We start from the raw sequence: 26,775 nt of genomic DNA, 5'->3' as shown, positions 1-26,775 counted from the left end.
GATTTTTCCATTAGTTAATGGTAACAATAAAAAATAATGCCACAAAGTTGGAATAAATTTTAAACTTAATAAATAACTATAATAAAATAGTGCATGAGTGTTTCCATGGTCACCATAAAGCAATTAAGAGTGACTGGCTTGGGACCCTTTCCCTCTCCCTACCTGGGAGTCCGTTCTGGGGGACTCTTTCCCCCTCCTGACGTGGGAGTCTGTACTTGTTCTTCAATAAATTTCCACCTTTGCTATACCAAAAAAAGAAGAAAAGAATGACTGGCTTTGTACCACCAGTGTTCATTGACAGTATCTATGGCCATTCAAGTCTGTGACTTTGCATGGCTTGTTTAATCCAATTTCAATTTCATTCTGAATCATACTTGGTCCTGTACTGAGTATTGCTCTCACTGAGATGAATAAAATGCACACCTTGTTCAAAAGAAACAAGAGAGTCTTTGGGATTCATTGGCAGGATTTCAAAAGTTCTGGATTTTAGATCTTACAGATGACTAAGAAGTAAGTTGATTTCTCCTTGGAAATTCATTGTCACTGACATTGAGAATAATAGTCAGATGATTGGCCATTAATTAACAATGCATTTTGGCCTTACGTGATATCTATTGTCTTAGGTAGTAAGCCATCAAGGTTATTTTGAAGAAAGAAATTAGCTTTGGACTTCAAACTTACATATCTATATAGAACTGACTCAGGAATCAGGCTTTGGGTTCCTTTTCAATAAATATTTCACATGAAGCTTGCATATTATCCACATTTTCTATATCACTAAAACATACAAGTTTTATAACACGAGTCTTTCTTATTCAATTAGCTGGATTACACTAGGTGTCTGGGAAAATAGTGTTTGCTAATAGTAAGCAGTAAAATATTGGTAAGAGTGTTACAGTCCTATTTTGAAGGGCTTGTCAATTCAGATACATTTTAAATTCAAATTTAAGATCAAACTAATATATGGTAGTAATGGGTGTGTGATTATACCATGGTTTCCCACTTTTCGTCCCACAGAATTCCACTTAAAAATTATTAACAAGGAAGGAGAGCTAGGACTCATTGGTCCAAACCTGGATTTGCAGGTTATGAAGGACTTAAAAGAAAATATCAACTACCCCAAAAGTATTTTGAAACTGCTCTTGCTGATGAGAATAGTGGATGCGTTTGGCAACCCTGAATTGTTTTTACTGCAGCTGTGGATTACCTGTGGTTTCTATGGACTACTGTGTATGCTTTGTTTATTTTATTTCTTCTTCCTGTTGGAGAAACAGCTGGAGAACAGACATCCTGCTGTTGGGAGCCTGGGGCCTTAGAATATTAACAGGAAGCCACATAAGCATCTTCATTACTCCACCTGTGGCATAAATGGCAGAAAGAATGGAGCCCATCAGGAGGAACTGATTTAAAACAGAATGAAGCAGTTTGTGGACCATATGTCTGAACATCCAAGTAACTGCCACTGGCCTAATAAATTGGCTTTCTTCATGTAGAGTTCAACCAGAGGGAAGGAAAAAGTCAGTTTCCTAAAGAAAGGAATAAAGGCAGGCCTCAGTAGCCTGTGGCAATACATGAAATAAAGTATTTGGTGCATTAGACCAAGAAGTTGTAGCCCATAATTTATATCAGTTGCTTTTAGCTTTCAACAAAAGATGTGGGAGTGGATGGTAGGAATATGTGGATGGGAAAGGAGGAAGCTAACAGCCTTACAAGATACTTTCATGTGTTTTCGATCATGTATAATTACTCATCCTTAGGCAAGAGGAAGACTGCCTAAGCATCATTCCAAATGTCTTCCCAGTTTGTGTGAGTAGGGGGGAGGGGCAGTGCTCAGAAAGGAGAAGAAATGAGTATAAAACATATGTCCCTGTTCCCCAAATGAACAGACAGAGTAGAGAGATTATATGATCTAAGGCGCTTTATGTAAAGTTTACATCATAAGAAGTCAGAAATATTTCTGGAAGTGGAAACCCCTGGTACAGAGCCATCTTCCCCTCTGCAGAATGAGGATCCCAAAAAAGTTATAGAAAACCATTTCTCCCTTTAAATATAAAATTGAGCTACTTAATATAAGGACAAAAAAAGGGGGAATAATAATATTAACATTCATTACTGAGCACACACTAGTACCCTTATTCTACTGTATCTTGTAAGCACTTATATAACCTACGGCGAATTCCTTAGAGCCTTGCATATAATCAATCTAACCTTGCTAAAATACATTCAGGAGAAAGAAAGAAAGAAAGAAAGAAGGAAGAAAGAAAATAAAACAGCACAAATATGGACAATGGTTCTCAGAACCAGGATTCTAGAAATTCATTATATCATGTGATCACTATGAGTCCATGCATCAAATCTAGGCACAAATCCCAGCTACCCCACTTTTAGTTACATGAACTTGGATTAGTTACTTTATGTTCTTGAACATTAGGAATTGCTCTATTTTCCCAGGAGAAGGTTGAAAATGTTTCTTACCAACTGAAATTATATAAATTTTCAGGAATATAGATAAAATAAATGTCTACAATATTTTATGAATTTAGTCATATAAATACTTAAAATCATAGGGACATCATTTCAAAAAGTAGTTTTTACACTCTCACATTTCATGAAATAATTTTCCTCCAAGTTGTTGTTTTTTTAAGTTATTGTTGGCACTATTACAGATGTCCCTCATTTGCCCCTCCTTTGTCCCTCTTTACCCAGCCCCTACCCCCCTGCCAGGCCTTCCCCACACTATTGTCTGTGTTCTACATGCATATATGTTCTTTGGTTAATTTCTTTCCACCCCCTCCACACCTCCCCTCTAAGATCTGTCAGTCTGTTCCATGTCTCTGGATCTATTTTTTTCATCAGTTTATTTTATTCATTAGATTCCACATATAACTGAGATAATGTGGTATTTGTCTTTCTCTAACTGGCTTTTTTCACTTATTATAACACTCTCTGGTCCATCCCATCCATGATGTCTCTAAGAGTAAGAGATCCTTTTTTTTCACAGATGCATAGTATTTCATGGTGTAAATGTACCACAGCTTTTTTATCCACTCATCTATTGATGGGTACTTGGGCTGTTTCCAAATCTTAGCTATTGTAAATTGCACTGCTATGAACATAGGGGTGCATGTAGTCTTTCTGATTGATGTTTCAGGATTCTTAGGATATACTCCCAAAGTGGGGTCACTGGGTCAAATGGCAATTCTATACTTAATTTTTTGAGGAAACTCCATACTATTTCCCTAGTGGCTGCACCAGGCTGCAACCCACCAGTAGTGCACTAGTGTTCCCTTTTCTCCACATGCAGCATTTGGTATCAGTGTCACCTGACATCATCTTCATTTCTGGATGGGTTCTTTGATGCTGTCATTTATCCCAAACCACAGTCACCCATTCACATAACAGTAAAACACTTGCTTTGTTCATTCATCCTGTAGGTGAATATATGTTCCATTGTGTTCATTTAATATAATAACTGCAATCTTGTTTTGAAAGGCCTCTTTTTAAAAGCTGTTTATGATGACATCCAACCCTTGCAATGAAGTTACCACTCCACCCCTGCCTATCACAAGAATAATAAATAAATCTCTGTTGAATTCCTTTGCCCCCTTTTTTAGGGATTCTTCTTCTTCTAGGCTTTGGAGAGCAGAATTTCTAAGGATACCTCAGGCTTATGTGGTTTTAGAAGTTAAAGAAGTACCACATAAAACAAGAGACTTCATAAAGATTGAACTAAAAGTAATCTCCTTTCTGAGGGGTAAGTTTGGAAACTATCTCATCTTATATTTTAGCATGTATCGTACTTAACCTCTCTAATCTCTCTAAGTGTTCTCTCTGTTGTAGAACAAAGCTAAGAATAGTATTTTGCTCATAAATCATGGTGAGAATTAAGCTTATCTAATAAAGATGTGATATGCAAATTGACCGTTACTTCATGACAAAGATGGTGGCGCCCATAGCCACAAGATGGCGGTGCCCAGTCCCCTCAGCACCACTGGAGTCCCCCATTCCTTTAAGCCCTCGCTGCAGGGGCAATGGGCAAGCAACGCCCCAGTCCCCCGCAGCAAGCAGACAGCAGGGTGCTGCTTGCCCCTCTTCACAGTGGCAAGGGGCAAGCAGTCCCCCACAGTGAGCAGATAACAGGGTACTGCTTGCCCCTCTTTGGGGTACCGAGGGGAAAGCAGGCCCCCACAGAGAGCAAACAGCAGGGCCCTGCTTGCCCCTGGCTGCAGTGGCGAGGGGCAAGCAGACCCCTGCAGAGAGCAGACACCAGAGCCTGCGGTGGTGTCGAGCAGGCAGGTCCACAGAGAGCAGAGAATCACAGGGAGCGGGCCTAAGTCATCAGTAGGACATCCCCTGAGGGCTCCCAGATTGGAGAGGGTGCAGGTCGGGCTGAGGGACCTCCCCCACCCATGCACAAATTTCATGCACCGGGCCTCCAGTAAAATGATAAAAACAGTTATAGAAAAATAAACCGTTTTCCCCTTTAAATATAAAAGCATTAAATAAATAAGCATTATTATAACATTTAGCACAGCACTGTGCATCTAGAGAGTAACAGAAATTATCAATTGCTGCCCCAGACTGGGGTTCCACAAATAAAAAATGCAAATCTTAAAGAGCTATGTCCAAAAAAAACCCCACAAAGATCTAAATGAAGCAGATGAGGACAGGTTAAAGGAACTGGGATTATTATTCAAAAGGGGGCAGGGAGAAGAGTAATGCAATAAACAAGTTTCTGAAAACAGAAAGAACTCTTAAAAAAAGAATTATAAGTATTTCTGGTCTTCTTCCTTACTCAGTAAGATGGTCATGTTATGCATCCAAATTACAGCATAAAGGACTTATTTTCTAGAGAAGAAAGAATTTCTATTCAGTGAAGATTGCGAAAAAAAATTGAATCACTTTCTGCTAGTGGCTGTGAAGGACCTTAAAACCAGGGATCATTTGGTATAAGTTCTGTCTAAAGGCAGCGTTACTGAAGGAATGATATGTCAAGGTCCCAATTAGCCCTATGTTTCGGCATAATCAAGATGAGCCTTTAAGTGAAAGGAAAGCTTGGGAAAGTAACAGTAGTAGCAGAGCAAGCTAGCCAGGGCGGCGGTGGAGACTAAAGAGATGGCATTATTTGCTGAGTACCTTGGGTATCGAGCAAATGTATTGTTTAGGGTCCCTAATCAAGGGATTTCTTCCCTTCAATAGACTGTCACTACTACCTGAGGTGTGGGGGTGAAGGGAGTCTAATACATGGTGACAGAAAATGATTTTACTTTGGGTGGTGGGCACACAGTGCAACATACAGATGTTGTAACATAGAAAGCCATACCTGAAACCTAAATGGTCATATTAAGCAATGTGACTCCAATATATGTAATTAAAAAAAGAAAAGAAAGAAGCATAAACCTTGGAACTTCAATGACCTGAGTTCAAGCCCCAGCTTTCCCTCTTTCTGTAACAAGCTTCTTAAACCCTCTGATGGTGTTTCATCGTGTGCAAAAAGTACATAAAAACATCAGCGTCACAGGGCTGTAGCAGGAATTCGGTGAAATGTTTGTGAGGTGACTAGGTATCTGGTACCCCGTGAATACTTCAAATTGATTCTCCTCTCCCTGAAATTATGCTTCTGCAACTGCTCCAATTTTCAGAAGCTGAAGTCATCACAGGCGGAGGAGACTCACACCTCAATACATAGCAAAGCTACATCGTGGCCTGTTTTAGTTTTAGGTAACATAAGCAGGAATTCGGTGAAATGTTTGTGAGGTGACTAGGTGTCTGGTACCCCGTGAATACTTCAAATTGGTTCTCCTCTCCCTGAAATTATGCTTCTGCAAGTGCTCCAATTTTCAGAAGCTGAAGTCATTACAGGCGGAGGAGACTCACCCCTCAATACATAGCAAAGCTACATCATGGCCTGTTTTAGTTTTAGGTAACATATTCCTCAAAGACAGAACTGGACAGAGGTGAACATACTTCTGCTGAGTGTGTGGAGTTGTTAGGAAGTTTCTCGCTCAGTAGTTGTGCTGAGAACGGTTCTGCTATTTAGACCTACTCTTGAAGGGCACCTCATTCTTGGTCACTGGACTTCTTACAGTTGCAACTAATGTCTCCACAGTCTCTTTTTTATCCGGATATGAATGATTTGGAATGGTATTAAACACTCTAGCAAGGCACATTAACTGGGACAAGGCTTAGCTGACAACAAAAGTACCCAAAATACAGTAACTTAAGTCAGAAGTTACTTCTTTTGCTTGTAACAATTCAGTGGAAAGTGGTACAGGGCTGGTAGGACATCTTGGCCAACCTCCACACATGGCTTCCATCCCTGGGTTCTAGGCAACTCCCATGCAGTGAGAAGGGCAGGTTAGGGAGCACACCACGTACCTTTGTAGGTGTGCAACCTAGAAGCCACGTGTACTTCAGATCACAACTCATTGGCCAAAATTTCCTCACATGGTCATACCAGCTACAAGGGAGAGTGGGAGCCTCACATTAGGAAGCCATGTGCCCAGTAGAAGCTCGGGTAGAGAGAGGTCCTGAGTGTGAGGGCAGAATCACTAGTGATGTGTACTTCGTAAAATTGAGGAGGGAAAGTTGTCTGCATGGTTTAACTCTTTATCAGAAGACCATCTAGATTTTGGAAAGCACAGACAATGTACCTTTTAACCTGAAAGTTGATGTGGTAATTACGGATAAAATGCAATAAATAAAGACCCTAGCAACATACACTGAGACAATAAGTACAAACCTTCCTGTTTATATAACAGAAACTTGAGTCATTGAGTCTTACTGAGGCCAAACTACATCTGGGAAAAGCTGAATATGCTGACCCAGAAAAGAGCTGGAGGAGAGCTGCATTGGAACAATGACAACACTTAGCCTCAATCTTCTAAAAATTCAGAAGTTATGGGGAGGGCCCCCTGAACAAGCCCGGGCTAGCCTAGAGAACTCCAAAAGAAGAAAGAGCCCCACTCTGACGCAGACTTTGTGGTTTATGAAACACCAGGTCAGATGAAGTGACAATGCCCCCATTTGACGCTGGAAAACTCACTCTCCAGCCAGAGAACAGTAATTCCTATTTGTAGTTACAAATGGGTTTACCAGATGCCATTTGCAAAGTCTGATGGAATTCTTTTCCAACCTATTTGAGAAACTGTAAAATGCTACTTTATTGCATTGTCTGAGCTTCACATTTATTTTACTTTGGCAGGAAATCCAGGATGATTTATTATGAAGTGCTCGTACATTAACTTAAAAGAGCTTGTCCTAATCTCATAAGTGTTTTTATTAACAATTGGCTCTTTTCTCTGACTATTCATCTGGGAAGAACCTTTACACTTTGCAAAGCAGAGACTTTTTCCCCATTTTTTTCTAATAAGAACAATAGAATACATGCGAATTTTTAGATCTTTCAAGAATTAAGAGAAAAACACCAAAGCACAAGCAAACCAGCGATCAGTCCCAATCATTTGTTTGAAATCGATATAACTAAGAGGAAGTATATCCCTCAAGCTGCTTTGCAGAGAATTTGAGGAAATTTGCTATGAAATTAAACAATCACTACCAGTTTTGAATATTCTTAGATTTTTAAAAAATTTTATTTTCTGATGGAGAAAATTCTGGACTAGGAAGTGAGAAGATTCAATTTGGGTCCCAGATCAGCCAGTAGTTAACTGTGGACTCAGGCAAATCCCATATGTCTTTGAACTTCAAATTTCTCATTTGTAAAATCAGGAAGTCAAAAGATATTTTCTAAGATCCTTTCTAACTTTCAGAGTTCACGAGTTTATGAAAGTGCTAGTTAGTGAATTTTTTAAAAATTCCAACATCACAAATGTCACAGAATCATATTAATTTCTTTCTACTTCACACACAAATGCAGTGGATGATAAATTCCCCCCAACAATTAGGGGGAACCCATATTCAGAAGACATCTTGTTTAGCTGAAATCTGGAAAGGAAGACCTGCACTATATTCTAAAGAGCTCTCCCAGCCTTCAGAGAAGTGTGTGTCACTTAATTGATTCTTTGTGCCAAAGGGAATTTGGATAAGGTCTATTTCTTCCAAACTTGGATTACTTATAATTCATATCCTGCTGCCAGTAAAATGTTTATAGCAGATGATCTCCCCCATTAATGTTAGTTTCAAAGGATTAAAGCTCATCATGACATTGGACTTGATTGCACTTATGCTAACTTAAGTTGGCCCAGAATGCCATCAGAGTGAACCCCTGACTCCAGCCTCGCCTCCTCCAGCATCAGTCCAACCAACTTACACATAGTCACCTGAAGCACAGGTGATAGCATTTAGGCAACTCCACAAGCTCCATTGTCAGCTATCCAAGCTTTGCCACGATCTTTCACTCCTCTATGGCTTTGTAATACTGCATCCAATACCTACAGTGTCAATCTTAGAGTGTCTTCGTGGCTATAAGGAAACATGAGTGCCAGTTCTAAAAAAAACAAAACAAAAACCTCCCCCTCTACGCAGCTGCAATACCAGAGGCCAGATCCCAGGAATTCTGCGCAAAGAAAAAGGTGCCACCTATTGGGGTTGGGGGGTGGGGGGGCGGCAGATCTGCCTCAGAATATATGCTAGATTTCAAACCTACACAGTTGTACCAGGTAGCCAGGACTTTTCCCTCCCCATCCTCCTATTGCCTACCTTACAAATCTTGATCATCTTTAAGAACTGACTAATACAGGGGTCCCTCAAACTTTTTAAACAGGGGGCCAGTTCACTGTCCCTCAGACCGTTGGAGGGCCGGACTATAGTTTTAAAAAAAACTATGAACAAATTCCTATGCACACTGCACATATCTTATTTTGAAGTAAAAAAACAAAACGGGAACAAATACAATATTTGTATTTACATGTGGCCCGCAGGCCGTAGTTTGAGGACCCCTGGATTAAAATCTCACCTTCTCAGGGAAGCCTTCACTGTTTTCACCTCCTTCACAGTGATAGAATTTGTCTCCTTTGTGAGCCCATAGCACACTATGCCTATCTCTACTGTATCCCATTCTGTTGTCATTGAATCCCCACTGTATCCTGTAATCCCACCCTATTAGGAATATCGGTATGCTTGTTATTTCTCCCCAATAAACCACAATCTCTTTATGGGTAAAAATGTCATAGTCCTCTCTACCTGGATTACCTGTTCACTCAAAATACTTAGTAAATGCTTGTTTAAAGGAAAATTTGTCTTGGTGTTAGAGCAGTTATGGCATTTAAAATTCATACAACCAGTCTCAGAGTAGCATCAAATGTTGGCTTATGTCCCAAATGTATCTATTATACACAGCTATTTTCCTTCTCAAAGAAAGAAAATGGATTAGTAATTTACATCATTTCTTTCTGAATTAGAATGAAAGTTTCATTTTCTATTAAGAATTTCAGAAGTACAATATATAAAATAATTTTGAATTGTTTTATATTCTCTCTCTGTAAATTTTCCTTCAAAAATTCAATTTTCTCCCTAACCCTAACCCCCAAAAAATGTAAAGCAGACACATTTTTAAGTGAAGAATTGATCCCAATTGACTAAGAAAAATTTAGTCCTTTACACAGGAATGGAAGTTCCCTGTTTCCAGAGATTAGTAGATCATCTGCTATCATTTAGTAAGAACCAAAGCATACACCAAGTATGTTAGATAGTGAGTCTTAATTCAGGGTTTCTCAAGCATGACAGCAATGACACTTTGGGCCAGATAATTTTTTTCTTTGGGGGTTCATTCTGTGCACTGTGAGCTGTTTAGCAGTATCCATGACCTCTACCCGCTATATTTGAGTGACAGTCTCTCAGTTGTAATAACCAAAATGTCCCTAGACGTGGTCAAATGCCCCAGGGGAGCAAAACTGCCTCCAGTTGAGACACACTGCCCCTAATACACTTAGTTGGTAGGCATATCAGGCTTTAGAGCTAGTCATACAAGTAGCAAATACCAGCTCCAACACTTAAGAGCCATGTGACTTTGAGCATGTTACTTAATCCCTTGAAGATTTAGTTTCTTCCTGTGTAAAATAGCCAGTGAGACCCATTTTCTTCTTTTATTTTCTTTTTTTTATTTTCCCCTTTATTGATTAAGATATTACAAATGTGTCCTTATCCCCCCAATGTCCCCTCATCCCCCCCATCCTGCCCTTACCTTCATTCAGTTGTTCATTATAATCCACAAATGAGTGAGAGCATGTGATATTTATCTTTCTCTGACTGCCTTATTTCACTTAGCATAATGCTCTCCAGCTCCATCCATGCTGTTGCAAAAGGTAGGAGTTCCTTCCTTTTTACAGCAGCATAGTATTCCGTTGTGTAGATGTGCCAAGTTTTTTAATCCATTCATCTGCTGATGGGCACTTAGGCTGATTCCAAATCTTAGCTATTGTAAATTGTGCTGCTATGTACATAGGGATGCATATATCCTTTCTGATTGGTGTTTCTGGTTTCTTGGGATATATTCCTAGAAGTGGGATCACTGGGTCAAATGGAAGTTCCATTTTTTTTAGTGAGACCCATTTTCACAGTCCTTGTGAAGACTAAATGGTGAAAAGTACATAGTTGAGAAAAGCACACAAAAGTTTTGGGCAGCAGAATTAAGAGGAAGCAAATTTTTCTAGCTATAGGAGAGACTCTGGTTGTCTTCCAATATCTATTTTCTTCTCCAAAATAAGAATTTCCAACATTTAGCAACCCCCAACATAGTCATATTTCCCAGGCTTCCTCCCAGGTAGCAGGAGCCATGTGACAAAGTTCCTGGTCAACGGAATATAAAAGTAGGTACAACTTCTGAGATGTGTCTTTAGAGGGAGAGGTTCTGCTCCTTCTTCCTTTGTATTCATTCGGCTGCTTGGAATATGGATGTTAAGACCATATCAGTAAAGATGGTACCCAAGAGACGGTGAAGTGGGAAGTGGGAAGCAACTTGGGCCCTGGATTTTAAAGAGAGATGAAAAGTTTCTATGTCATTTAAGTCACTGTTATTTTGACTCTCTGTTAGTCATAGCCAAATTGATTTATGTTTAGGATTGGCTTAAAAATGTGATAGCAAGGAGCAAGCACCCCACATTATAATATGGCTCAATATTTGATGAAACTGTCTCTTAGAATACCCAGCCCTGAGCCGCATGGCTGAAAAATTCAAAGTGCTGTGCCTTTTAGTCAAAAACTATGAGAGAGATTAGCTCTAGCTAGAACTAACCAGTTGTAGAAATGGGAGTGGGTATAGTTCTGCCTATGGTTTGCAATTGAGGGTATTGGAAAAGCCTGTTACACTTGGAGGGTTTTAACAATGAAAAAGCTGACTGCTTCTATGCCCGAATGGAACCCATTTTAAAGGAAATTATAGACTTAGCAGGAGCTAAATCCTTTTTTTAGCTTCCATCGTATGAGAGTTGTCTGCCAGATAATGAGAGCCCGCCTAGCAGCATTAGACCTTAATCCAACATGACAGGTACGTCTTTAAGAGGAGACTAGGATACAGGCAACAACACACAGGGAAGGCACAGGGAGAAGAGGGCCATCTGCGAGCCAAAAGGAGAGGCCTCAGAAGAAATTAACTGGGCTGACACCTTGGTCTTGGACGTCTAGCCTCCAGAATTGTGAGGAAATAAATTTCCGTTGTTTGAGCCACCCCATCTGTGGTAGTGTTACGGCAGTGCTGGCCAACTGATATAGGCAGATAGAGGGGTAAGCAGAACACAGGGGGCAATCGTTTTAAAAACCATGTGTCAATGAGTCCTTTGGCTCTGCTTACTCAAAGGGGTACTAACCAGAAACAAACAGAGCAGACTCTTACTAATTTTGCGAGGAAATTATATTGCCAAAGAAACCACAAGCCTGGCCTGACAAAGCAACCCCCTGAAACCAGCAGGAAGGAGGCTGAGAAGGAGACGACTGCCCAAGGTCTGCTTCAGATGTGGTCAGGGAGGATAATGCAGAAGAGAGCTCCTCCCAGAGTGTCAGGACTAAGAGCTGCCAGATGCACAGAGCACGAGACTTCCTCCTTTCTCCGTACCTGTTCTGGTCCAACAGGATTTAATGTTGTGCTACAGTCTAACGGCTGAGAGAATTATCATTCTCTCCTTTCCCAAACAGGAGTTTTCACAACCATTATTATATTACTACTCCATTGAGGCATATTGGGTGAAATAGGTTTAGAAAATTATGGGTCTCAAAGGAACTCTATTCTGACCTCATAAATGAGATGGACCGAACATCACCCAACGATCCTGAAACTTGATCTTATCACAATAACAGGATAGGATTTTGACTTGAATCCTTTGGGAGAGGGGGTGAGTGTGTTCTAAGTGTGAAAAGGAGATACATATATCTATTTGGTTTTTACCTGGACAGACCTTGTTAGAGATTGTTGAATGTCTCCAAATGTGTTTCCACTTCTGCTTTATTATTAGAAGTCCAAAATTTTAGCTGGGTTCATGGCTGCCCAAATTAAAGATATTTCTCAACATCTGTTGCAATGAGGTTTGGCTGTGATTAAGTTCTGATCCATGAGACATAGGTAGGCATGATGTGTGTAACATCTGAGATGTGTCCTTAAAGGTAGGGAACATACCCTTCCCTAATTCTCTGCCCTGTTGCATGGAACTCGAATGTAAGGGCTACTGCTCATCCGTGTGAATGAGAGTCATGTACCCAGTTCACCAACCTTGGTGAGATGGACAGTTAGAAGCAACCTGTGTCCCAGAGGACTGAGAAGTCATCATTTCAGCCTCTTTTTATATCAGAAAAAAAATATGTATCTTATTTGACAGTGATATTTTGGGATCCCTATTATTCACAACAGAACCTAAAGCCCAACTGATGGACTGACTCTATATGTTTCCTTTTATCTGTAGACCTGAAAAAAAAAGTGAGTAAGAAAAAAGGCAGACCACTATCATATGATTCTCATTTCTAATTCTCCTGATCCCTTGAGGAAATGTGTCACTCATATTCTGCCTATGTGTACAGCAAATGAGTGTGAGAAAAGCAAAAGAGACAGAATAGGAAGTTGAATCAAAAATGGAAGAATTGTACCGAGGCTGGTGAATGGTTCAGAAGCAGACCGGTGTGACTCACCTCTCTGAATGTTGTCTTCATCGTGAGTCAAAAGGAAAGAGCCTGTAAGAGATGGAAAAGAAATTCACATATGCATCCTGAAATAGGTTATGCTAATTTTCCCAATTATCAAGGTCCATCTTTGTCCATAAATACTTTTCAAGTGAAATGATGACTTTCATAAATTTTAATTTGGTTCTGAGGTAAAGGAAAGGGAAATGGCATCTTGTTTGAAAAGTGCTCCTTGGTGTACACACGCTCACCCAAAGGGGCAATGGTTCTCGCCCACACAAGTCCCATTTCTATTAATGAGAATTGTGTTGCTAAAGCTCCAGCCATCATATTCCATCTCTTAGTGATCCCACTAGCCTGCACAAGGCTTCAATAGCGATAGTTACAGAGAATAACATGTGCCCTCATCATCCATAATAGACTTCATAATCATTACATAGACCCATTAGCCAAAGCATTTTGGGAGACATGTTGTTTAAGCCCAGCAATTTGGTAATGGTAACTACATAAATCAGTGAGTGTTTGGGTATAAAATTTTGGAGTTATAGGTAAGGAGTTATAGGTAAAGGGAAGAGAAGCATGAGCTCTTTTTAGAAGAAATTACCTGAATTCAATCAGAAGTCATTGCAATGACTTCTTATTCTAGCCCGCTACATTAACCACATCACTTTTTGCCCCTAGAAAGCCTAATTTAAATCCCATACTCATGCTAATTCTCTGCTACGTGGGGTACAGAGCACATGGTCTCAGTCACCTGCTAAACATATGACATGGGGTGTAAATTCATTTATTTGAACCTGAATATTAAAGGACTTTCTTGAATTTAAATCATTTGATACCAAGTTATGACTTCAATCCAAAACAGACATGCCCTGGAGAGTTAAGAGACCTTTCCAAAGACAAAGAAGGCTTCTAACCTGCTCACAATTAGTCATTACAGGCTACTAGGCGCTGTTTAATTGGGACTGCCACTCTCAATTAACCAGAGACAAGTGAATAGAAGAGTGAATAAATAACATTGAGTACACATGTTACCAATTATTTCCATTAGGGGTTGTAATGAAATTGTATGTTTTGCTTTGATTTTTCTTTCTTCTCTAGTTCCAAGTTACATAAATTAAAGTAGTGAGAGAACAGAGCTTAAACCTAACTTTTTTCCTCCTTAGTGTAAAAGAACCACGTGCATCAAAGCTCCTGCAGTTCTTCAGCTCTATTCCAGTCTGACCTCAGAATTTGCTCTGTAGTGGAGCTGATCAGAATTTCATCTGAGGTCCTCAAAAATAACCAGGTGATGCTCTTTGCGATTCAAACATAAGGCTAATTCCTCTTTCTTCACTGACCAATAACAGAGACCATTTAGCCAAGAGACAAAATTTTCCCTCTTGTTCACTAAAAAGCAAAATTCATTTTCTCCGTTGTGATTCACTGGGTTCCTGATTAGTGGTATTTTATTGGGAAGATGGAAAGAGAAAGAAAGGGAAGCGACAATGATGATGCTAAAAAGATATTCAGCTCAATTCTGAATTTGAAGCTCTTTAAAATAGCCAACCACCAGAATTGCACTTTAAATTTGAATTTCCTGGACCTGACAGCTTTAACATTTATATTTAATAGTGAGAGAACAGAGCTTAAACCTAACTTTTTTCCTCCTTAGTGTAAAAGAACCACATGCATCAAAGCTCCTGCAGTTCTTCAGCTCTATTCCAGTCTGACCTCAGAATTTGCTCTGTAGCGGAGCTGATCAGAATTTCATCTGAGGTCCTCAAAAATAACCAGGTGATGCTCTTTGCGATTCAAACATAAGGCTAATTCCTCTTTCTTCACTGACCAATAACAGAGACCATTTAGCCAAGAGACAAAATTATCCCTCTTGTTCACTAAAAAGCAAAATTCATTTTCTCCGTTGTGATTCACTGGGTTCCTGATTAGTGGTATTTTATTGGGAAGATGGAAAGAGAAAGAAAGGGAAGCGACAATGATGATGCTAAAAAGATATTCAGCTCAATTCTGAATTTGAAGCTCTTTAAAATAGCCAACCACCAGAATTGCACTTTAAATTTGAATTTCCTGGACCTGACAGCTTTAACATTTATATTTAAATAGGTGTGTGCTTATTTAAATGTACACACCTATTTAAATATAAATTATTTTTAAATTTTGGGGTTATACCAAGCACTTGATGTAAATTGCGCATGAATGAAAGATGGACTTTAAAGGAAATGTGCACTGGAGTGTGGCTCGATTTTTGTTAAATATTAATCCTGTTTCATATTTTTATTTGTAGTATAAAAAAAAGAACTACAAGAAGCCAGGTGCATTTGGAAATTCTCATTTTTACCTTAAAAATATACAAATTTTTACAGAATGTATTGAAACAATTGTCTTCCTATGGTTGTGTTGCTGGTGGTTAGACAAATTACAAGACACTACAGGAATTATATGACTTTAAACTGTTCCACAGAGCATGAAAATACATAATGTGCAGCTGATCCAAAAGTTGAGTAACTTTCCATGACTGGCCTTTCTTATACTTATCAAGAGTGCTGAGAATTTGGATCTTCCAACTATGGGCAGGGGCCAAATCAAGACTTCATGCCTTTTTCAAGCACAGAGACAATCATGTAGATCAGCAATCCACAAACTTTTTATGTGAGGGCCAGAGAGTAAATATAGTAGGCTTTGCAGACCATAGGTCACTATTGGAACTACTCAGCTCTTCCTTCTTAGTAAAAGCAGCCATAGACAATACGTAAACTATCCAATAAAACGTTATTTACAAAAACATGGCAGGCCGAATTGGCCCTTCGGGCAATAGTTAGCTGATTTCTGTCTCAGCCCTAAAAATTTCTGATTCTTTCCAATCATTTTTAATCTTCCATCTCATTACCCCACAAAACAATCAAAGTGACTTTGATGTTGAGGAGCAAGAGTTCAGTTTGAAGAGAATAATCTAGAATCATTTGGGGAGCTTGATAAAAATATTGATTCACATGCCCTTCCCTAAATTATTATTTAGTAAATCTACTACGTGTCCCAGGAATGTGAATTTTTTTAGTGCTCCCCCAGTTTATTCTGATTCAAAGTCATATTTGTAACTTCTTGGTCTATACTCTATAATAATTGCCCCAGCTTCTCCAATAATTTTCTAACGTTAGTAGTAACACCTACTATATTAGGCAGGGTAAGTAATGTTAGCAAACCCCAAATCTCAGTGGCTTACCCCAGTAAAAGTTATTTCTGTCTTATAGCACTCTTCTCTAATTTATAGCTATGCTATCTGGAACTCTTGGGTGGGGTGGGGGGATGGGAGAGAGGGATGGAGGAGGCAAACAAGCCCTTAGGTGTCTTAGCACAAGCATGACACACATGGCCCTTCTGCTCGTGTTCCATTGGTCAAAACTATTCACACGGCTCCAACCTCACTGCCAGGGAGACTGGGAGAAGGAAAGGAGTGCATTCATATTTGGTGAGTTTTAACATCCATATTTTTATCTGACTCATCATATTTACTTTTGGGATACCACCTGCCTCCTCCAGACCACACAGAGAGAACAGATGCTCTTAAAGCATGTGGCCGTCAATGAAACTCTGAACAATTCTGGAATAGACAGATTAACATCATAAACTATTACACCTAACTTTTTGCAAAAGTTAGATTGTTGAAATTCTGGAGTATAGGTGGTTTTTATACATCAATTTAGGTTTGGGTTTGTTTGTTTTTTATTAGCTAGAAGTTTACTGTGTGAAACTAGGTAGTTGTGATCTGTGGCCTCTAAATTGGATACACGCAGATAGGAGTCATGGCAAAAAAAAAAAAAGAGCAATTAGCAGATTCATGAATTGTGCTCATGTTTGCAGTTACAAAGGTTAGATGTTGGTTTGCTTAAGCAATACTGTGTGTATCCATGAAGATTAAGAAGAGATGTAGAGATAGCCAACTCCAAGTCAATAGCCAGAACAACTGATTTCCAGTTTTCATTTAGGAAAAAGATCTAAATGAGAAGTATCTGCTTGAATATTTGAAGACAAAAATATTATTTCAAAAGTTATAGCCCTTTTATTAAAAAGAAAAAAACAGGTGCCTGGCAGCAGTGGCTCAGTGGTTGAGCGTCAACCTGTGAACCAGGAGGTCACGGTTCGATTCTCAGTCAGGGCACATGCCTGGGGTTGCAGCTTGATCCCCAGTGTGGAGGATGCAGAAGGCAGCCAATGATTCTCTCTCATCATTGATGTTTCTATCTCTCTCTCCCTCTCCCTTCCTCTCTGAAATCAATAAAAATATATTTTTTTTAAAAAAAAGAAAAAACAGCCCTAGCTGGTTTGGCTCAGTGGATAGAGCGTCAGCCTATGGACTGAACGGTCCTGGGAGGTTCAATTCCAGTCAAGAGTACATGCCCGGGTTGCGGGTTCAATCCCCTATAGGGGGCGTGAAGGAGGCAGCAGATCAATGATTCTCTCTCATCATTGATGTTTCTATCTCTCTCCCTCTCCCTTCCTCTCTGAAATCAATAAAAGTAATTTAAAATGTCCTTGATCTTTAAAAAAACACACACTCCTTAAAAAAAGTCTCCCCCACCAAAAAGAAAAGATAATGTTATAGATCTTTAAGGCCCTCTCCCTTCCTCTCTGAAATCAATAAATATAATTTAAAATGTCCTTGATCTTTAAAAAAAACACACACTCCTTTAAAAAAATAAAAAAAGGTCTCCCCCACCAAAAAGAAAAGATAATATTATAGATCTTTAAGCTTTGAAGAAAGAAAATAGGGATTTCTACTAAAGTAATAAAGATTTCAGCTAGACATTTGAGAAAGTCCCGAAATATTTAGGAAGGCTTGTGGCCTTCCCCACATAGAAAGTGAGATAGCCTGTGAAACTATTGACTGAGGAAGGTTTAGGGTTCTAGGAGGAAGAACTAATGAAATATTCATGCAAATCACAATTTCATTTGCCAGTGATGACTTATAGTTTACAATTGTTCACACACACGATCTGCTTATTCAAAGTAAAAAGAAATGCTAATCAATAAAAGGTATTGTCCTTCTGTGCACAGCCCTTGCTCAGTATAAACTGTGATCTTAGGTATTGCTCAGAATGGTTTTCTGTAACAGACCTGTGAGTGATCACTAAATAAAGTTGCTATGTAAGTCCTGCCTCTTAACCTTTAATCTCCAGACCTGTATCTGAATCCCTTGTTTATTGAGCTGATAATTCCCTCTCCACAGCTTATCTTTCAGTTGATACCGCAGTTGCATTCTTTCTGAATAACCAGTTACCTTGGAGAAAGCACAAAGCATTTGCTCAGCCAACGTGGCAGTGCGTGCCTGTTTCACCCTCCCCCAGGGATCTTGACTTATATACAACTATAGATATGATGAGGCTGTCTATAATAATTTCAACTGTTGGACTCATTATCTAAATGCTGAAAACTCCTTCACAATTGTACAAACACACACAAAAAAACCTGGAAAATAAACTGCCTTCTTAAATATAATGGAGTTATCTCTGATCCATTCACCAGGAAACTCTATGTTCCAAATAACTGTTATAGCACCATGGCTTACAGCCAGAGTCTCCCTCAGAATCTTCAGCCCAGCATCTTTCAAAGAAAATAACACAAGATTTCTAGAATATTAAGCTGAGAAAAATCTTTATTCATGTGGGAAAAGTGGAGTTTGTAAGGTTTCTTCTGTGTGTGTGTGTGTGTGTGTGTGTGTGTGTGTGTGTGTGTGTGTGTGTGTTTTGTAGATCCTTTAGAATATTTATATGCTTATAGACCCCATATCTCACAATTATGGGAAACTTACATATAAGGCTTATTTCCAACAGGAAACAGGTCAATAATCCTTCCATAGATAAGGATATGAAACTATGAGTAATTACCTAATAAGTGTTTAAATTAAATTGCTAATTAAGAATGATTTAATATGCTGTAATCAGGAGTTTATTATTCACTTATCACAAAGCCTAGAATAGGTATTTCATAATTATACAATTTAGAGATATAATTTGTTGATTTAAAGTGTATTATAAACAAATGCCCTTTCCCCTGACTTCAAGATCAACAGAAAGATTCTGAGATTATACTACTTACTTAAGGTCATAAGTTCATAAATCACAGATATTTAGAGCAGACATGATCTTGAGGGGTTATCTAAAAACAGCTTCACTTTACAGATGAAGAAAAGGACTTGTGAAAAGAACAAAATCCAGGTCAGACTTCCCCAGCTTGATTCTATCTGGCTCTACCCCTACATCCCCCAGTTCCTAGCTGCAGAGAGGGTGTTTTTCCACTCGTCCTTTGGGAAACTGATAACTAGAAAAATGTTTGAATGACAGGCATTCATAAGCACTCCTAAAGAAAGCAAGGATTGCTGGCTTAAAAGTAACCCAACTACTCACAAATGCTGAATGACAACTTTTTGCTCATCCATTGAAATTTAGTTGACTTAAAAACAACAAATATTTTCCACTTGTCCCTAACTTATTCTTGGTGACAGTGACAAATGACTCATTGGGAAATGACTTTTGACAGATTTCAATTGCTGGGTGGATTTTTATAACTGCCTATTACTGGGTCAAGAGTAGGCATGTGTAAGCCTTTGGGCCATTGTGGGACATGAACTCTGTGGCAATTGCACTTGCTACATCATTCATTCAATTGGTTTAAGTCTAAGGCCAGGGAGACCAAAGGTAACATGCGCACAGACAGGATGCCTCGTCACAAGCAGGAAAAAGAAATATCTGCCCTTGGCTCCAAGGAGAACCACCAAGAATGACATGCAGATGGATGGGAACAAGCCCAATACTGATATTACAACACAACCCAAGAGCTTGACAAGCTCCCCACCCCACATACACACACTTGTATTTCTATATACAAAAGCCTGCATATATATGTCTACGGAATTACACAAAATAAAATCCTTCAACTCATAAGATTTTGGAGCTCTAATGCATTATTTCACAGGTGAGGAAAGAGATCCAGGAAGACTCTTAAAGTATTTACTCAAGATCAAACAACTAGCTACTAGCAGAACTCAGAGAAAACCCATTCTCCTGATAACTTCTAACAGGTTTGTATGTTGAAATGAACTTATATAATGGCAAAATTTAGGTCCCTAATTGTCTTCTAATCTAACCTAATAATTTCTGAAGATTCTTTTCTATTTGAAAAGCACTATTGTGGCTTATTGCTATAACTTTTCTTTTTCTCTTCACTGAAAAACGAAAGTGACAAATTTATTACTGTGCCCAACTATGTTAATAATGTCTGAACTAAAATAAAAGTTGTTTTGTCTGGGTGGGAGAGAAATATGTGGAAAATATTATTACTTTTTTATAATGTTTTAAAGTTGATCTCATAATGATTACCTTTTAAAATATATTTTATGCTCTTTGAAAAGATTATGGAGTCTTTCAAAGGAAAACAAAGGACCTGAATTAAGATTAACTTTGAGTTAAAAAGGAAAATCAGTGAGATAAGATCAAATGTGAAGTCGCCCCTAAGGGATTCAGGACCTTTGAGGAAATTGTTCCCTTCTCCAAAATCTCGTCAGTCAAAATTCAGCCAGATACAATCAAAACATTACATTCTATATATCATGGCAACAGAAATTCCCACAAATTTATGAGGACAGCCTGTTTAAATAGAAGGTCAAAGAAGTCCTTTTTAAGTTTCTTAGAACTTCTGTTAATACAGTGTTCTTTCTCTTTTTTTTTAATTTCCAGAAATAATGATTAAACACTAAAGAAAAAATGTCCTACTGAGTCACAAAGCTAAGAACATTTGTAGTCACTGTCCTAACATCAGTTTTTTCTAGAGATTTTAATGTGCTGATTCATAGCTTCCCACACAGAGGGGCTGAGGAGAAAAGGAGTGTCCTCCTTCAGTTAAGTGTAGCACAAAAAAAAAAATCATACAGTCACTTCAGAGCAATTGGTCTCTTCATATTTACAGAAATTAAGATTCTCCCACTTAAAGATATTTTACAATGAGTCATTTTTAGGTGGGGGAAGATAGCATTGTGGAAAGAAGAGAATGCTCCCTCTGTTTTGGGGGGGTTGTTTTTAATCACAAAACAATTGCAAGCTGAATTGCCCAATTAAAGATTTAAAGATTATCCCAACGGATGGGCTAAACTCACAAACTGTGAACCAAAGAAATGAATTGGCCTGGCAAGCAGACACAGCTGTGATGAACACTTAGACAGGAGGGCTAGTTACATGAATACTGTGTTCTTTCCTTTGTAAGGAGCAAGTTCTCTCAAGGGGAAGGGAAGGGAAAGGAACATTTCTTTAGGCCTTACTATGAGCTGTGCCAGAGGTGTTCACATACAGGATGTCTTTAAACCTCAATGTATGCCTCTGATGTATGATTCTCTCCACTATAAAGCCCAGACAAGGAAAGGGGAACCAACACATACTAACTACATCAAGTACATTCATTCAATAAATATTAATCGATTGATTTACTAAGTCCATCTGAAGTCAGGAGAATTAAGAATATTCAGAGTTTGCTTGAAACTAAAATGACAAGTCTAACACACATGACAATGATATGAGGCCTGAGGTAGCATAGAACACCCATTTCAGTGAGCCAGCTACAACATCAAGGGTTATTCATCATGCATAGAATATATAAAAAATAAACTAGTTCAGAATCCATATTGTGTGTTATGCATTGTACATTAGAGCAACCATTAACCATATGTAGTAATAGAATTTAAATGAGTTAAAAGTCAATAAAATGTAAAATTCTGTTTTTCAGTCACAGTCGCTACATAGCAACTGCTTGATAGACACATGAGTGGCTATTGTACGGAACAGCACAGATATAGACCCTCCATTATTGCAGAAGGTCCTATTGGCCAGCACTGCTGGACTCTAAACATTCCAAATTAGGCAAGAAATCTAAGGTATAATCTCATTTCAGAATTTTTGGGAAAACATTCTTTTACACTGGTATTATATACTTCATGATTTTCCAAAGAGTGAAAAAGATTCTATATCTGATCCGTGCTAGAATTACCCCATACTGTGGTAAAGGATCATGAAATCTAGGGAAGTTAAGTGACTGATGAGGTCACATGTCAGTATCTGAAAATAGGGAGGAGAATCCCAGTCTGCTGGTCTGGCATGTTAAGGACGTGGCACAAAAGCCACACATGGGAGGCAAATGTGGCTTTGAACCCCAGCTCCAATACATACTAGCTGTGTGACATGGGACAACTATTTAACTTTTCTAAGTTTCAGTTTCTTCATCCAAAAAAACTGGGATGATGACAACCGTACAGAAAGCAACATCAATTACCAGGTGGTTAACTTGGTGTACTACCCAGTGGACAGTGGTCCTCTGCCTGAACATAGAGCAGGATTTTTCTTTTTCATTTTAACCTTAATTTAAAATTTTTTCAATGTTATATTCTTCAAATAGAATCAACATAAGTGACTTGCAATTTTGGAAGCTGACTTTAAGTATACTGACATTTCCAAATGTTATATACTGGTATACTTTTAGAACTCATTTCTCTGAGTTCTTCCCAGCTGCCGTATTTGTGTTACCTCAGAATTGTTGTCAAGATTAAATGAGAGTTTAAACAGCACATAATTTGACATGTAGACATTTAATCAATGTGAGTCTCCTCTTTTTCCTCTACCTTAGCTCCCTTTAAGGCTCTCTAGAGTCTACCCATTGGACCATAGTTTGCGAAGCCTAGATGCCATCCTGAATGAATAAATGGCTCCGCTACCTTACTTATAGTCAGATACTGTAACATATAGTTTCCATAAGAATATATATTAAGTATTATAGTAGAAATCAGTAGTAAAATAAGATGAAATATTCAGAAATTTGTTTTACAGGAAGTTTTAAGAATACATGCATCTATTCCATATACTGATTATCCAGCTAATGGAAAAGGTAGACTTTAAAACATTTCTTCTATTTGGCTTAGAAAATCATCACAGGGTGACCCTAAAGTGGACTTACCCTCCTAATTATGTTGGGCTCAAAATATTAAACTCAATTTACATACCCTAGGTCCTTGGTCGGCAAACTGCGAGCCACATGCCGGCTCTTTGGTTCAGTTAAGTGTAGCACTCCACAAAATGCCACTGGCGGGCGCACACATACAGTGCGATTGAAACTTCGTGGCCCATGCGCAGAAGTCGGTATTTTGTGGAAGAGCTGGTATTTTGTGGAAGAGCCACACTCAAGGGGCCAAAGAGCCGCATGTGGCTCGCGAGCTGCGGTTTGCCAAGCCGCAGTTTGCCGACCACTGCCCTAGGTCAATGGTATATAATTCTAGGTCAGCTTTGAAGTCTTTAAGTAACTTTGTTTTAATTCACTTTCAATTTTCAAAAGTATATTTATACTGTATTGCTCCTCCAAAGAGTCCTGAAACAAAGGAATGATGAGGCAGTGGTCACCCTCAAAAAGGTGGATGCTTTAAGCATCTGCTGGCCGGCACTGGGACCAACTGACCTGGGAATAGGCGACAGATAACTACCATTTGCCTCTATAGAGAATCCACATAGACATTTTGCTGGAATCTGATACCAACTCTGTAAAGCCTGAAATAGGGCAGGTATTATCCCATGTTTCCAGGTGAGAAACTTGAGAATTCCAGAGCTTACATGACACAGATAATTATCAAACCAGGACTAGAATTCAAGTCCTTCGACTTCTTGTCTGAATTTTTCTCTATTATTAAAACCACCAAATTACATGGAGCTCTCTTTAGAATAGGCCTGAACACAATACCTGCATTTCATCTATTAAATGTGTGGACGTGGGGATATTCAAACTAGTATCTTCCCTTCCTTGAGGATTTTAAATAAATTATTTTTTTAAAAAACAGTGCAGAGAATGGTCACATGGACAAGAAGCAAGAGGGCAGCAAATTGAATGAAGTCGTCTGGCTCCATCCCACCAGCTCTGTGATCACTTCTGTTTTCTTGAGCAATTTTATGAATCAGTGGAAAGGTATATAGGCAGAATGCAAATAGAGTATACAGATGGCATATATTCAGAAGGAATGGTGAAAATGCTTGTGAACAAAGTCAGCATTCAAAAAATTATCAATGGACAATAAGTCAAATCTAACAAAAACAGACTTTCAATGAGATAAATATGAGACGCTGCTATTATGAGCTGAATTGTGTTGCCCCCAAAATTCATATGTTGAAACCCTAACCCCAGCAACTCAGAATGTGACTGCATTTAGAAATAAAGGTGATTGCATTTAAATGAGGCCATGAAGATGGGCCCTGATCCAGTCTGACTGGTGTGTTTATGAGAAGAGAAGATTAGAACATAGACAAGCCATAGACTGAGGGGTGACCATGTAAGGACACAGCTAGAAGGGGCCATCTGCAAGCCAAGGAGAGAGAGACCTCAGGGGAAAAAAAAAAAACTTTTGACACCTTGATCTTGGACTTGAGAAAATAAATTTCTGTTGTTGAAGCCACCTGGTACCCACATTTGGGCAACAAACCAAAAATGTTCTTATTGAGTATCCAATAGCTATCTTGCTTAGTAATGTGTGGTGGCAGGGGAGAGAGAGGCTTCCATTAATGGTAAATAAACTCTATGTAGTCCATTGTGTATCTGACTGTGAAACAAAAAAAAAAGTATAACACAGAATGAATTAGTATGGGTCTAGTATTTGAGGCAGCAAGGTCTCTGGTGTTAGACACAATGGTTTGTGCCAACCTTGTCCTTTTCTAGTTCTGTGATCTGGGGCAGGTCATCTCTTTCTGTGCTTGTGCCCTCATCTATGAATTGGAAATAATACCAGCCTCACAGGATGTTTGAGAGGAGTTCAAGAGATAATAAATATCAAGCGCTTAGCACAAAGCCAGGCTTGGAGAAAAGAATAATAGAAAGCCACTGATTTTTGTATTGATAGCATCCTTACCATCACCCTCTGAGGATGAGAGTTTGCCTCTGCTTGGGGATGATCAGACCACATCTCAGTATCAGTTTTAGCTCTTCAAACCCCACTGATAAAAACAACAGTAAGAACCATTGATTTGAGTGTCTGCTCTGTGTCAATTGTTGCATTTTACCTCTTTACTTCAATCTCCACAAACCCCCTTTATACTATGTGTTATTAACAACATTTTACAAAGGAAGAAACCAAAACTGAAACACACACAGACAGCAAATGGTGGAGGCAGATTCCAAGCCGGGTGTGTCTGACCCCAACGGATTTTTCTCTTCCCCTACTTGTATGCTCAGAGCAAGGCAACTTGAAACAATATCTCATAAGAAAATCAGCAAGAACATCCACATAATCACTTAGCAGGAATATTGCAAAAGTTGTCCAGTAAATATCAGCAAAGAGCTGTAGTCATGACTTTCAGGCTCCTCCCAGACCAAAAACAACCTTGTAACTTGCAGTTACTAAGCATCCTAGAAAACAGTGACCAGCAAGGAAATGTACTAGATACTCAACCACAGGGCAAGATGTGGGACTCCAGTCAAAGAAGAAATGGTGGAACAGACAGAGTAAGAAGGACAGCCACGATATGAGGTAGCGCGGCCAGGGTCCTAGCTACTGAGCTATACAAATCGTGGGCCGAGGAAAGCAAGCAAGGTCCTGTCTGAAGCAGGTTCGGTGGCTCAGAGAGTGAGAGGTGTCGTTTCAAAATCCTATCTCACCATAGAAAAGCTGTGTGCCTTTGGCCAAGTTACAAGTGAATGTTTACTAAATGTTTGTTCACATTATTATTATTCCTGTGAATAGATTTTTGTCCCAGGATATGGGGCAGAGCTAAAGCTAATCATAATTACCCTTTCTCAGAAGATGACAGCAAGACAGAAGTAAGGACTTCAGTATACCATGGAGAAAATGTGAAAAAGCTCTACTTCTGAGAACTGATACCTACTTATGAAAGTTTCTGAACTTAAGAAGGGAGTAAGCTTAAATTGTGATTAAAGTTTCCTGTCATGGTTCTTCCCTTACGTAAAATAGTTTACATTCGTAGTTCTTTTTTCATTCACTGGTAGGGCACAGGGTGAAGCGCTTGGGCTCCACAACCACGTTTTCTGTGTTCAAGTTCCATCTGGATCATTATTGCCTGAGTGATCTTGCCAGGTTACTTAAGATCTCTCTAAGCCTCTCCTGGTCTATAAAATGGAGATGATCATAGTACTTACTTCAGAGAACCAGTATAAGGAGTTGTACACTTGTAACAATGCCTGCCTATATAGCAAAAGTTACCTATTATTACAATTGTGATTCATTTCTAGGCATTGTGATAGGCATAAAAGATACAATGATATATAAAGCAAGGATTCTGACTGACCCTGGAGGAGTTCTGAGCTTGTGAAGAAGAGATTCAAAAGCTGAATTCCAATAAAATGTGACCAGTGTGACAATGGTTTGACCTACGTCTTGGTAAGATGGGGGCAGACAGGACAGGTAGCTAATTTGCCTGGGAAGCCTTCCTGTAGGAGGGAATACCTGAACTAAGTCTTCAAGGATGAGTAGATGGCAAAGTTCTGGTGGAATCTTTGTAATATTATAGCCACCCCCGCCCCCCCCAAAAAAATTACCTACAATATTAGCAAATGCAAAAATTTCCAAATGTTCTAACAGATTTTAAAATTAATCTATACTAATAAAAGGGTAATATGCTAATTAGAATAGGAGACCTTCCTGGAGACCTTCCAGATGTCCTTCTGGACAAAGCCATGGTGGCAGGG

General features: G+C 39.0%; 1 pseudogene; it reads left to right on the top strand.

Moving 5' to 3' along the window:
* Nucleotides 1–26,775, top strand: part of LOC102260904 — a 50,759-nt pseudogene that overhangs the window by 677 nt on the left and 23,307 nt on the right.

This window comes from Myotis brandtii, unplaced genomic scaffold (assembly GCF_000412655.1).
Source record: "Myotis brandtii unplaced genomic scaffold, ASM41265v1 scaffold967, whole genome shotgun sequence".
Lineage (NCBI taxonomy): Eukaryota > Metazoa > Chordata > Mammalia > Chiroptera > Vespertilionidae > Myotis > Myotis brandtii.
The sequence above is the reverse complement of the archived record's forward strand: the minus strand, read 5'-3'. Positions and strand labels throughout refer to the sequence as shown.